This window comes from Leopardus geoffroyi, chromosome C3, assembly GCF_018350155.1.
Source record: "Leopardus geoffroyi isolate Oge1 chromosome C3, O.geoffroyi_Oge1_pat1.0, whole genome shotgun sequence".
Taxonomy (NCBI): Eukaryota; Metazoa; Chordata; class Mammalia; order Carnivora; family Felidae; genus Leopardus; species Leopardus geoffroyi.
Window position 1 is genome coordinate 79859386 of NC_059338.1, and position 14154 is coordinate 79873539.

Sequence of the window (14154 nt, forward strand, 5' to 3'; positions counted from 1 at the left end):
CTCTTTGGGCATGCATTCCTTGCCACCTTAGTCTTTCACTGTCCAGATGTGTGACCTTGAACCAATCATTTCACATCCCTCATCCTTGGTCTTAGCGTCTGTGCAACTGTATCCAGAGCTCTGGACCCCAGAGAGCGGAATGAGGATTAGGTGCCTTGTGCCAGGAGAGGGCCAGCCCCCAGGGCGGCTCGGTAAGGACCCGGCTCCTGCCTCGGCCCCTGCTGAGCCAAGTATGTGCCCGGCAGACCCACCAGCCGTCCAGATCGCGTTTTGGTAACGGGGTTGTGACTTTCCTCCGCTCTCCTGCTGGGACTGGGATGAGTCCCACCATGCTGTGCACCAGGCGAGGGGAGGGGAGGGCGATGACAACATCAGTAGGAGGGACTGGAGAGAAACACATTGGGGCAGTCGATTCGATCAAGACGGGAGGGAGGATGAGATCATCATGCTGGCTATTTCAGGAGCAGCACGGTGGCCCAGCTACATCCAGGCTGGGGAGCTGGAAAGCTGCAATTTTAGCTGACCTGGAATAACAGTCACTACCATTTATCGAGTTCTCAGTGCGTGCCCGGCATTGTGCGAAGCCGCTGGTGCACGCGATCTCATGTATCCTCCCGACAGCCCTGTAGCACAGGTGCTTTTGCTGTCGTAAAAGCTGGGGCTGGGGGACCTTCCCCTGGTCACTCAGCCAGCAAGCAGTGCGGCCGTGCCCTCCTGGGCTCGTGAGACCATGCCAGCTGGGGTACCGTTTGGGTGGCTGTCAGAGGTTCGAGAACAGGGGCTTAAACAAGTCACAAGTTCGTTTTTCTCTTGCGTCGCTCTTTTTATTATTATTATTAATTTACATCCAAGTTAGTTAGCCTTTAGTGCAATAACGATTTCAAGAGTCGATTCCAGTGATTCATCGCCTGCATGTAGCGCCCAGTGTCTCCCCCGGCAGTCTTAATGCAAGCTGTCAGGGACCAGGCCCTTGGATCTTATCACTCATGCATCATCTGCATGGCGCCTGAGGACTCAGCATCAAATCCTCACCCCCAGGGGCAGGAAGTGGGGAGGGGGAGGAGAAGCACGTGGCATCACTTCTGCTCTTCCAGTGTTGGTGAGGTCTTGTCTGGCAACAAGAGAGCCTGCAAATGCCCGTGTTAGGTTAAGATGTACTGTTGTTACTAAGGTTAAAGAAGGGATTATCAGTGGCCAGCTGGCACTCCCTGCCTCAATGACCCCATTACTGGACTTCATGCTGTGAGGTAGTGGACAGAGCGTGACCGGGACGCCGACCACTGAGACAAAACAGAAGCTCACGGGCACCGAGCATGTTCAGGGAAATATGTGAGAAGCCCTGGATATATGACTTAGGAGCCATAACCCTGCAGACAAGAGGAGAGCATGAATTGAGTGCCTACCACCTACCTGGACCTGGCCTGTGGGCTTCCTGGGCGACATGTCCTACGGGTGCTGTGCTGAGACGTGAGGACACTAAGGCTCAGAGGGGTGAAATGACCTGCCTCAAGTCACGTGTCTGGCAAGTGGTCAGGTCAAGATTCAAAGTCCCAGCAGTGTGACCCTGGGCAGGTGACTTTCACTTCGCTGTGCCTTTGACCTCCCCATCTTAACGTGGAGACAATAGTACCTACCCCACAGGGCTGCAGCAGGCTGTGGATGCTTTGATGTAGCTAGAACACTGGGGAGAAGCCCGGCCCACAGCAAGTCCTCAGGAGTGGTTAGACATTAGTATTGTTGTTGTTAAATTACTGCTTGTTTTATCTCCGCACCCCCCCAGCCCCACCCTACCCCTCATCCAGTCCTAATCCCAGCGTGACAAGTGCCGTATTAGGAATACAGGAGGCCGGGAATGTCCAGAAAGGGGGCAGAATACTTTTGACCTGAAAACATAGAAAAGTCTCATAAAGAAAAGGCCTTTGCTGCATATTGAAAGAAGGGTAGGATTGTAACAGGCAGAGAGAGGGGTGAGGCTGGATGAAGAAGGAAGGCATTCTGGGCAAGAGGTCAGCCTGGAAAAAAGGCATCCGGGAAGGAGGAGGCAAAGCGTGTCGCGGGACAGCGAAATGGCGAAGGTGAGCGGGAGACCAACGCCAGGAGCTAATTGAAGGAGTCTGGCCTTTTACCTGAAGGCCACGGGGAGCCCTGGAAGGTTTTGATCATCGCTGTGCCAGGGGAAAATTGCCATGGCAACAGCTCTGGGGAAGGAAGGGAGTTGGAGAGGCCGGCTCAGCAGCTGGTGGCATGGTTTAGGTAAGAGGTAATGAGCACCTGCATTACAGCTCTGGCTTTGGGAAAAGCCAGGAGGGGACCGAATAAGCACAGTGCGTGGCTTTGTGTAGAGAAGGAAAGGCCGATGGAGGAGTGAAGCAGGAACGCTTAGCCCACTGTCTGAAGCATAATCTCCGAAGAATGTTGAGCCTCGTAGCATATCACGCTATCTGCCTATGGAGACAAATTAGGTTTTATTTTTTTCCGGCTGGCTCTGCTTAGACCCTGAACTATTCCTTCATTCACTTGCTCACTTGTCAAGCCATGTGCTCTGAGTCTATAGTAAGCAAGTTCACTTGGTACAGAGATCGTATCTCCTTTAGACGACCATTTATATGAGTGAGGTATAGGGTTGGGTGCTGTAACAAAGGAGCCCTGCTGTAGACTATTGTAGAATATTTGTGTCCTCCCCAAATTCACATGGTGAAACCTAATCCCTGAGGTGATGGTATTGGGAGGTGGGGCCTTTGGGATGTGATTAGGTCAGAGGGTAGAGCCTTGGTGATGAGATTAGTGCCCTCATAAAGACGACCCCAGAGACCTCCATATGAGCACACTGTAAGAAGACGGCTGTCTATGAACCAGAAAGTGGCCTCATCAGACACTGAATCTGCCCATGCCTTGATCTTGGACTTCCCAGCCTCCATGACTGTGAAAATACATTTCTTCTGTTTATAAGTGACCCAGTCCATGTTATTTTGTTATAGCAGCCAAAACGGACTGACAGCCCCCCAAATACGCTGTTATAAACAAGCCGGAAGCTAATTTCTCTTTCTCCTATAAGGTTGGAGGCAGCTCAAGGATGGTGAGGGAGCCTGAATGGCGAAGGGAAGCTAGCCTGCTGCTAATTCATGTCCTGCCACCTCAGCACGTAGCTTCCATCTCATGACCCTAAATGGCTGCCCCAGCTCCTGCCATCATGTCGACATTCAAACCAGCAAAAAAAAGGGGAAGGGGAAGGAGAGCCGCCTTTCCCTTTCAGATCATGACACAGAAGGGGTGCACATCACTTCTGTTCACATCCCATTAGTTAGAACTTGTTCCCATGACCACATCACTGCAAGGGAGGCTGACGAGTGGTCTCCTTAGTTGGGTGTCCACGTACGGAGATTAACAACCTACCACCGTGGACGAAAGGGATATTGGCGAAGGAGTGGAGTCTCTGCCACTCTACCCTACCCACCAAGTGCCTAAAAGAGTGCAGGGAACTTAGAAGGCACTTGACGAATTTGAATCGTGAGTTAATGAACATGTTGAGAGGTACTGGGGATACTGAGACATAATCGACAGACCCTCGGTCTTGAAGGAGCTTTTGGTCTATTCTGGAGCCTAGACAAGTCAAGAAATAAATACAGTGAATCGCTGTACGCCACAAGGGTGGCAGCCTTGTAGGGCACAGCTTAAACAGTCACAGAGGAGAAAGGCAGCCAAAACCAGCCGGGGTGAGAGAGGTCAGAAGAGACTCCACAGAGGATGATGTTCAGCTGAGTCTGGAAAGATGAGTAGATGTTTGCCTGGAGAGCCAGGTGAGGAGGGCTGCTCAAGGGCGAAACAAGAGCAGAAGCAAAGACAGGAAGGTTGAGATACCACCTGACATACTCAGGGTGGGGCAGGCAGGAACCGAAGGCGCCCCACTAGTAGGGTCAAGTTTCACAGGCTCAACAGAGACCTTTCTAGACTCCCAGTCTTCATGATCTTTCTGGAGCATGGCTTCTGGAATGATGCCCCACTAAGCTTCTTGCAATTCTAAATGTCCACGATTTGTAGGGTTTGCCAAAAGTATTTCGTGGCCATTTCCCTGCTGATGCTTATCACACCAGTAATAAATGCACTGACGTTAACATCCACCCGTCCTTTCCTCTGCTTATTTAATGAGAATTTTCTGGTCTCATTCTAAGCAGCACTCTGAAGGACGCCTAGTCCTCCAACCGCATAGTGCTGGACATCATGGTAACTTCCAGCTTTTTATTTTTAAATTTTTTTTTAACATTTATTTATTATTGAGATACAGAGACAGACAGAGCATGAGCAGGGGAGGGGCAGAGAGACAGGGGGAGACACAGAATCCGAAGCAGGCTCCGGGCTCTGAGCTGTCAGCACAGAGCCCGACGCGGGGCTCGAACTCACACACCAGGAGATCATGACCTTAGCAGAAGTCGGACCTCAACCGACTGAGCCACCCAGGCTCCCCGAACTTTTTTTTTTTTAAGTTTATCTATTTCTTTTGAGAGAGACAGAGAGGGCGTGAGCAGGGGAGGGGCAGAGAGAGAGGGAGAATCCCAAGCAGGTGCCCTGATGTCAGTGCAGAGCCTGACACGGGGCTTGAACTCACGAAACTGTGAGACCATGACCTGAGCCTCAAACAAGAGTCAGACGCATAACCAACTGACTGAGCCACCCAGGCGCCCCCTCGTTTTTGACTTAAAAATAATGCAGTAAAGAACTTGCTTGAAGCTTGGTGGGCATCTCTGGCTATTGTTTTGGAATAATTAGGACAGATTCTGGATAGAGAATACTCTAGAGAATGCCTGTTATACCTTCACAGTTAACAGGCCAAGATATAATCTTGACTTCCTACCACCTCAACACCACACACACACACACACACACACACACACACACAAACACACACACCCCTCTTCTTCTTAATCTTACTCATCAGTAAATGACACCACATTATGCTCAATTACTTGCATCAAAAACCTACTAGTTGTCTTCAGTATCCTTCCTATTCCTCCTTATCCAGCCCACTGAACGTCTCACATCTCTGCCTGCCATGTTGTACCCCTAAATCTGTCTATACTGCTTCATCTCCAGTATCACCACCATGGTCCAAGCCACCAGCAGCCCTCCCGCACCTGAGATGGCCCCTCACTCCTTCCTTCCATCGAACCCTGGGCTTGGATATTCCATTCACTATATGGCAGCCAGAACAATAGGAAAGCGTTAATCAGTTCATGCCATAAAATTCCATAATGTTCATCGCAGAGATTAAGAACAAATAAAGGGGGGACGGTGTCTTCCTTCTTCGATACGGGGCCCCCCCAGCACCTAACACAGGAGCTAGCGCACCGCAAGCATCCAGTAATGTGTGCTAAGTAAGTGAACATACAGGCTTGAGTCTGAGTTCAACTGCTTTGAACTCCACCTGAAGTCCTTCACCATGACGGTATATTGGCCCTCGAAGTGTTGGGTGGTTTGAAAAATAGCCACCAGTTCTTTCACAGTCCTTCCATGGACTCAATGACCAAATCTGAGGGGCTTTTGACTCCTTCAACTGTTGGAGCACATTGTTAAGTGACGCTGCGTGGCTTCTGAGGCTGGGTCACAAAAGGCCATGCGGCTTCTGCCTCGTCCGCTGGAAGGCTTGCTGCCCTCTGAGAAGTCCAACTTTCCTGAGGTGGCCACAGCAGAGGGGCCGTGTGCAGGTGCTCTGGCCCGCGTTTGGGGAGCAGAAGCAGGCCATCCCCGTCCTGCCCTGTCGGAGTTGCCGACCCACAGAATCCACGAGAGTGATGAACGGGCTGTGGCTTGGCACCAGTGGGAGTGGGGAGGTTGGCTCCACGGCAGTAGCTAACTGGAACGTGAAGTAAGATCTCGTGCTCACAATCACCCGTTTGTCATGTCTATCGTTAGTCTCCATGCCCGAATGGAAGCTTTCTGAGTGCACAATCGTTGCCTCTTCTGTTTATAGCTTTTCCTGGCACCTAACAGAGGACACGGCCTAGAGGAGTTGCTCAGTAAATATTTATGAAACGAATGAATGAGTTTTTAAACGTAGGCACAGAAAGAGAGGACCAGGAAGAATTGGTCCTCAGCCTTCTTCCGGCCAAAGCAAAGAGGAAAATGTGAGTCTCACACGATTCCCAGGGACGGCGAGATCAAAACCACAGCGAAGCTCTGGAAAAGCCTAGATGTTTCTGGCACGATTGGCTGCAGTCATTTTTTTTCTCTTGTCTTATCCTTTTCCATCATCTTCCTAGATGGTGAGAGATGTTCCACGGTTTAGGTTAGGTCTTACCTTGTTCCTTGCCAAACCTAGAAGATCCTGGGAACTCTTACGTGCTCCAAAAATATTTAGTGAATGAGACCTCCTTGCATCCAAAGCCACAGGGCCAAGTTGTATGCCCGCGCAAGTAATACAAAACTGAGCCTTAATTTGGAAAGGAAAGGATCAGCTAATTAATATGCAATGTCAGCAGCCTTATGTATTTTATGGTTCAAAACAAAACTGCATGTCCTTTAGCCCAGTCGATTTCCTGTTTGTTATCACATTAGGCCTAGTCCAAGGCAGATGGAAAATTTGAAGGACATCTCCAGCCATTAAGACCGGCATAAATCTTTCAGAACGGCATATAAATACGTAATCCTTCCCATTAACATTGTTTGGAATTAGGGTTTACACAATTTCTTGATTAAGCAGGAACTCTTTTGCATAGTTCTGTCCCTTTCAGCTGATTATAGGAACCCCTCCCCTCCAAATCTATAGTCCCGGGCCTGAATCCCTGGTGATGTTGATTTTGCTTTCAAGGCAGGTTCTGTTCAAAATCCCATACAAAGATCTTTGTTGGTGCTGTCCTTGACCTTCACTCTGTGTGTTTTTGTCGTCAGCTCGTGACAAAGAACAATGCTTCTAGCACCTGGGTTGCAGCCCTCTGTGCTCAGAACATCTGTGGTCTTCAGGGTAGCACCAAGCAGTGTCACCAGCATATCTACTTCATACACAGAAGAATGAAGGCAGGGGACGATTGAACCCGCCTAAGGTCACAGCAAGAAAGTGGCAGAGCCAGGAGCTGAACCTTGGGCTGCTTTGGCCCCAAGGCAGTATTCTTCTGGCCCTGCTGGAAGGCGCGGAGGGCAAGCTGGCATTTTGTAGAGCTGCTCCTATGTGCCGGGCACTACACTGGGCCCCATACGTCTCTTTTGTCATTTTATAGCCACAGTATAAAGGACACAGTTGTATCCCCACGTCACATATTGGAAAACTGAGGCTCAGCGATGGTTAGCACTTGGCCCGAAGTTAAGCAGCTGCCAAACAGGGTGTGTGAATCCTGAAGCCAAGATTCAGGTTCGGTCTGCAAGACCGTACACACTGCTCTTTTCTCTCAGCAAGAGTTTAAACATCGGCTCGTGAAAGCTTTTTATCTGTGCAGCTGGTGGTTCCTTTGGTGTGGTTAACAGGTGGTGGACTCCATGGGAGGCCAGAGGTGTCCTGGGACCTTGAGGTCGTAGTTAAACGTCTCTGACTCTCAGCATCTCTGACTGTAAAATGGATTTATGACATTCTCCTTCCCTTACCCACCCCCAAGACCTTGGGAGGACCAGCTTTTGGCCTGAATAAAAAAAACTATCTGTCCCAAACCCTCACTTTACGGATGAAGATACTGAGGCTTGGATAGGCTGCTTAGCTTCTCCAAGTTGCTCAACGAATTGATGACCGAAACTGTATTAGAACCCTGGAGTGTCAGTCAGCTAATGCTTTGTAACAACTGCTGAGGTTCATTGTAATGTTACGGACCTAACTCTCATGCAATAAGACGAATATATGTCAAAGGTTTTTTTTCACACAACTCATTAAGTAATGAGAGTGATTGATGTTGAGACCAGCTCGAAGGAGATTTTCAAGAACAGAGGGATATACAGACAGTCAGGAACGCTGCAATGAATTCTCTAAAAGATGCACAGAAGGTTACCATTCAAAAGACCATAAAACATAAGGCTTGGGGTTATCTTTTCTATAGCGCACAAATCCATTGTATCTCTCCAGCACAAAACCCATTTGCACTGCTATCAGTTTTCTCTGAGTTAACTTTTGTCCCTAAGGAGTGGTAAAATAGCATCCTCCGTAGATCGTCAGCCAAAGGTGCAGATATCTATAGGTCAGAGGATCCCCAGAGGGCTTTCAGTGCTCTACCAAAAGGGCTCTAAAGAATCTCTTTCGCTGATTTCTAAGTTTCCTGATATAGAAAACCACAGAAACTTCAATAGCTTTCAATCCTAAGCATTTATTCATCCATCACAGGTCAGGAGGCAGAGGCAGTGGGAGGGCTCTGCTCCCCTCCGCCTCATTCTGGGGGCCCAGGCCGGAGGGGGCAGCGGCTGTCTGGAGCACGTTCTTGTCAGAGTGGGGGCCAAGGGCTCCCAAAGAAGCACAACCACGTGATGCTTCTTAAGGCCTCACCCGGGAAATGGTACATTTTTACTTCCGCCCATATTCCACTAGCCAAAGCAGGTGACAGGAACCAGCCCAACATTAGTGGGAAGTACGGTGCTCCCATGGCTGTGGAGGATGGATATTTGCTGAGCAGTGATAAGCATGTCGAGTTGTGCGAAGACTTGCAAAAACCACGTGGACACAGAGGCACTATGTAAACATACAGCAGCAAGCGGGTTTTAAGTGTAGAGATCAGTTGTGACCACCGGCCCCACCCCCCTTTCCAGAAGTGAAAGAAAGTAGGGTTGGCCAGCCGAAGGTTAAGTTTGGGAACGAGCTCGCTCTGATGCTTGCTTTCGTGACATAAACTTCTAATACTCGCCGGGCTTTCGTGGAGATATTTTACACGCTCACCTGCACTGGCAAATGGGTGCTGGCCGCTGAAAGTCAGTTGAGGAACACGTTTCTTAAGTAGGGGGACGTCTAGCTCTTAAGTCTGCAGAACCGTGCCTGGGGCGGATACAGAATGCCACGATACTCATGGCCATGAGAGGGGGTTTTCCTGGAAGAACTTTGAGAAATATTTGAAGTTAGAAGCAGGCAACAGCTGTAATAGGGCACTTGCAACGAATACATGGTATATAATGTTTAATGAATTCATTTTTTTAAGTTCATTTATTTTGAGGCAGAGAGAGTATGAGCAGGGGTGGGGCAGCGAAAGAGAGAGAGAGAGAGAGAGAGAGAGAGAATCCCAAGCGGGCTCGAACTGTCAGCGCAGAGCCCGACGCAGGGCTCGAACCCACAAATCATGAGATCATGACCTGAGCCCAAATCAAGGGTCGGACGTTGGACTGACTGAGTCACTCAGGCGACCCTTCATAAATTACTTTAATGTGTTGCTCTATTTTTAAGTTTGTCAGAAATAACTAGCAGAAAAAACACCTCATGGCCAACAACCAAAGATGAAGTTGGGGTGTCACCCACGGGGAAGCCTGAGACCAGGGTGGGAATCGCAGAATCACAGAACCTGGAACTTCTTCCTAGAGCAGGGCTGCGTCCAAGTGCGGCCTCGATGAAGCCGAGGAGATGGGGAACAGGCTGGGGGAGCACGGTTTCCCCAGAAGTGGGGGCCCAAAGTCTCCTCCTCCTCTTAATTCCATTTTTCTTCCTCTTCCTCCTCACCTGGTCCCGGTCCCGCTGGCTGCTACCATTTAGGAATTGCTCCCCCTGGTGTCAGGTGCTGTGCACTACACTTCACAGAAGCCCCACGGCTTTATGCCACCTGCCGAGTCAAAAACCCTGGCTGGAACTCCCATCCATGAAGTCTGCGTGAGGCGGTTTCAGAAAATTTACAAACGAGCACCCACTTCAAAGGGAGCCTTAAGTCAATACACTAGGCTGCTCTGCCTTTGAGGAAGAAGGCTGAGATGTTCTTTGCGTCTTTGCCTTCATCTATTTGTAGCATCAAAGGAAAAGTCAAAACGATGAAATTCTACCTAACGTGATGTTGTGCAGATATTACATGAGCTCATCTTTCAGTGACCTCCTGAGGAAGTTATTATTATGGCCATAATACTTAATATGTATGTCATACAGAGATAATAGAAATGGAAAATCAGGTTCAAAGAGATTAATGACAGGTCAGATGGCAAGAATAACGTAGCCCCCAAATCTACCTGTAATGCAACATTAAGCCCTCTGGGTTAGAGTGAATTTCAAACCTCACCACCACTGGGTGAGGAAAATAGAGCTCTTAAGTTTGCAGAACCGTGCCTGGGGCGGATACAGAATGACATCTCCATTTTCCTGAAGGGGAAACTGAGTCTGAGAGATCCGACATGCCTTCCCCTAGGCTGCTTAGCCAGTGTGCCAGTGTCGGGACCGAAACCTAGATCCTCCAACGTTTAACCCTGTGTTATCACTGCCTTCCTCTGAAACACCGGAATGATAGCGTCTTTTGTGAGTTTCACATTCCCTGAGGAAAATTTTGTCTCCTCATGAAGACCTTTCCAATAATAGGGACACCACCTTCTGGGCATTAAAGAAAAATCTAGGTCTGAGTTTTTGCTCAGCCACTGCTCTTTGATTTACATAGAGTCCACATATATCCCTACAGTTAATATTCGGACAACCTGCATACATTCTCTTTTTTTCATTAAAATTTTTTTAAATGTTTATTTATTTTTGAGAGAGAGAGAGAGAGAGAGAGACAGAGTGTGAGTGGGGAAAGGGGCAGAGAGAGAGGGAGACACAGGATCCGAAACAGGCTCCAGGCCCCGAGCTGTCAGCACACAGCCTGACGCGGGGCTCGAACTCACGGACCACGATATCACGACCTGAGCCGGAGTCGGACGCTTAACCCACTGAGCTGCCCAGGCGCCCCAACTCACAGACATTCTTAAAGGTGCATTTGTGCGGAACCTACATCACTGGACGGTGGTGGGAACTGAATGAGGTGGAAAAGGAAAGGTGCTTGGCACGGGGCCCGCCACAGAGCAGGCGCTTGGCAGGTGGTTGGGGTGCCGGTTACACAGCCATGGGATTCCTGGGAAGGCAACTGGCTGGAGATCTTTAAGCAGAGACCAAAGAATGTGGCTACAGATTGGAACTGATTAACATTTTATAGGCCGGGGTCACGATCCCTTAGTGGAATGTGAAGTCCTTGGAGTGGGGTTCATGTTACCGCCGAATTGTGTTGTCTCCCCCGCCCCCGCCCTGCCCACCGAGTTCGTTGGTTGACTCTCTAACCTCCAGTGATTCAAGACGTGACTGTCTTTGGAGACAGGGCTTTTAAACAGGTGCATAGGTTAACGGAGGCGGCTAGGGTGGCCCTCATCCAATCTGACTGGTGTCCCTGAAGAGGAGAGTTGGACGCATAGATGCCAGGGTGTGCACACACAGGAAAGAACCACGTGAAGCCGGGAGAGACGCAAGCCAAGGAGAGCGGCCACGGAAGAAACCAGCCCTGCCTGGCACTTGGTCTTGGACTTCCAACGTCCAGGGTGGTGAGAACGTAATTTTCTGCTGCTTAAGTCCCCCAGCCTGTGGCGTTTTGTGACGGCAGTGCTGGCAAGGTCATACAGGCTGTGACATCAGTGTTTCATAAAATGCGGAATAACAAATATCACAGGGTATCATCGCATCAGGATAGCACTGTTTCGGTTGTTTCTACGTCGATCGTATTACGTGGGCTGGGCTGTGAAATAAAATGCATCACCAAAGACGGAACAGCACCGGACTTGACACCCCAAACTTCTGTCCTAATTTGGATATCATATTAATTATTATTATCATAATGAACATGTTCGTATTCACAGTATGTCAGTTAGTATGTATTAAGTGCCTCTAAGTGCCAAAGGTTTATAAATGTGAACTCCCCTACTCTGGAAACATCCCTTTGAGGTAATTATTATTCCTATTTTACAGGTGAGGCTGAGACTTGGTTATTTAAACTGTCCAGGGTCAAACACCAAGCATTTTTCAGAGCCATGATTCTTGCCCAAAGCAGGCTATCTCAAAATAGGCTTTCCCTATTCAGCATCATTGTGCAGCTACCCATAATCCTCTGCCCAGTTACTTAGCACCCAGGCATCAGCTTCCCCTCTGCAAAGAATTCAGTGATGGAAATTAGGAAGACCTTGGACTTAATAGGCTCTGTGCATGCGATTGGCTAAGGGTACAATGGGCCTTTGATGATTGCGGTAAGAACACGGAGCGCGTCTCCAGTTGGCATGGAGCTTCTCTTCTTGTCGCTAAGGTAAACGGAGCATCGTGATGTCTGTGGGGGCGGGTAATGAGGCACAAAGGTCTGGTCCATCAGGACTGGAAGGAGGTGAGAAAATGGCCCTGACACTCCTTGTCTGAAGACACTGTGAATAGAGTCTTTGCCCACAGTATCCAGCCCTCCTGTGCAAGCAGGCTCCCGGCCAGACGCTCTTGAAAGCAGGTACATGGGCTCATTAGCAGGGAAATGGCAGTGGGTAATCGGAATATGTAAATGGCATGGGCAAACAGGGTGTTTTAACAATCAAGACCCGGAGAGAAGGAGCTTAATTTGGTAGAGAGAAAGGAACAGACTGCCCAGGGAGCCAATTGCTGGAGCCAGAGGCTAGATGCTCAGCTTAGGGAACCCACAGTCAGAGCACAGAGAGGCTGGGACACTGGGTGAATTTGTTTCCACCTCTAAAATGCCAAGTGACCCACGACCCTGCTTTTTTCCGGATACCAATTCGTGCGGACCCTCTTTCCTAAATCCCTCATCCTTCCCTCGTCTCAGGGATCTGTCAGCACTTTCCTTCCGGACCTCAGCATCTCAGCTGGGCACCACAGTAGTCCCGCAGCTGTTTTCATGGAATTCGTTTCTCCCACTCTCAACCTGTCCTCTACGGAGTCATCAGAAAGCCCTTTCTGAAACCACCTGGGACACATCACTCCATCCTTAAAGCACCTCAAGGTCCCCAAATTCATAAGCCTGGCATGTAGGCAAGCCTGCCCCACGGGGCCCCTGCTCCATTCACACTTGCAGACATCTTGCCCTGGAAATTCCATGCATTGTCTTGACTTCCAGCCTTTGCATATGCCGAGCCTTCTGCCAGGAACAGCATTCTCAGACAGTACATCTCAGTAGCTAAAAGCACAGACTCCAGATAACCTTGGCCCCAACCCTGGGGCCATCAGCTCTTAGCCACGTGACCTTGAGCAGGGTACTTAAGCCCTCCAAGTGTCATTTCATCATGGTTAATACAGAGAACAATAACCGTGATTCCTACCTCATAACTTTGCTGCTAGGATAGATGAGATCATCCGTATAAAGCTTAGCCCAGTGTCAGGCACACAGTAAGCACTCAATTAATGTAAGTAACGATGATGATGGATAAACATGTACCATGAGTCAGGTCATCAAGATGTGATGATGATACAGAAATGAGTAAAATTGATTTGCATTGTTGATCTCATCTTCTCAACTAAATATGGAATTAGATACTCAATTTTCTTTTTTTTTTCCCTCCTGTTACCCACAGAGAGCAATTCATGAAACAGGAAATCAGTAAATGCCCACTGGAAGGATTAATGAATGAATTCATTAATGGATGAAGTGAATATCTTAACCCAATACAGGTTTCCCCCGCTATCTGCAAGGAGACCTTTCCTACCAAACCTTTCCTAAGCCCAAATGGCATAAAGCAAAGAAGCAATTAATATAGGATTTTTTTTTTTAATAGCGTTTCCAGACCCCGAAGAAAACCTCTCTTCGGCTTTTCTGATACCTTAGGACACATTTTGCTAACGGATGCACAAAATAAATGGAGATGAACCACAGATGTTCCCAGATACAGTTCAGCGCCCCGGCAGTTGGAAGGCGTGATGCTGAATGCAGTTCCCGGTGAAGGAGCTGGGTGGCACTACCTTCCCCGCTGGGGAGGAGTGCTGTCTCTGAAATGGCTCACGGCAGAGCATACCTTGAAAGCTGTCACTTTCTGCCTTTTTGTTGTGGTTGCTGTTGCCGTTTTCGTAAAAGCGAAAGCCTTTTAAGATTTCTTTCAGTTAGTAAACACAGGTAGGTCTTTCGTAAAAGTCAAGCGGCATAACGCAAACTTTCGCAAAGCTGGGGATACCTGTATATTTAAAAGGAGAAGAAAAGAAATGATATTAAGAAACGCCCAAAATAAATATAAAGGTAAATGTAAGACCTGCAAATACAAGGCAGGGAAAAGAAACTCTTTCTCCAA

General features: G+C 48.8%; 2 long non-coding RNA genes across 2 annotated transcripts; one reads left to right on the plus strand and one right to left on the minus strand.

The window, feature by feature from the left end:
• Window positions 1-8299: 8299 nt before the first annotated feature.
• On the minus strand, window positions 8300-12009 carry LOC123585440. Its single transcript, XR_006706163.1, has 3 exons — window positions 11174-12009; window positions 8840-8996; window positions 8300-8635 (listed from the first exon to the last, which is right to left on the minus strand). It is a non-coding gene; the product is annotated as an uncharacterized LOC123585440 (long non-coding RNA).
• A 5-nt stretch (window positions 12010-12014) lies between these two features.
• On the plus strand, window positions 12015-13898 carry LOC123585439. Its single transcript, XR_006706162.1, has 2 exons — window positions 12015-12371; window positions 13648-13898. It is a non-coding gene; the product is annotated as an uncharacterized LOC123585439 (long non-coding RNA).
• The last annotated feature ends 256 nt before the right edge of the window (window positions 13899-14154 follow it).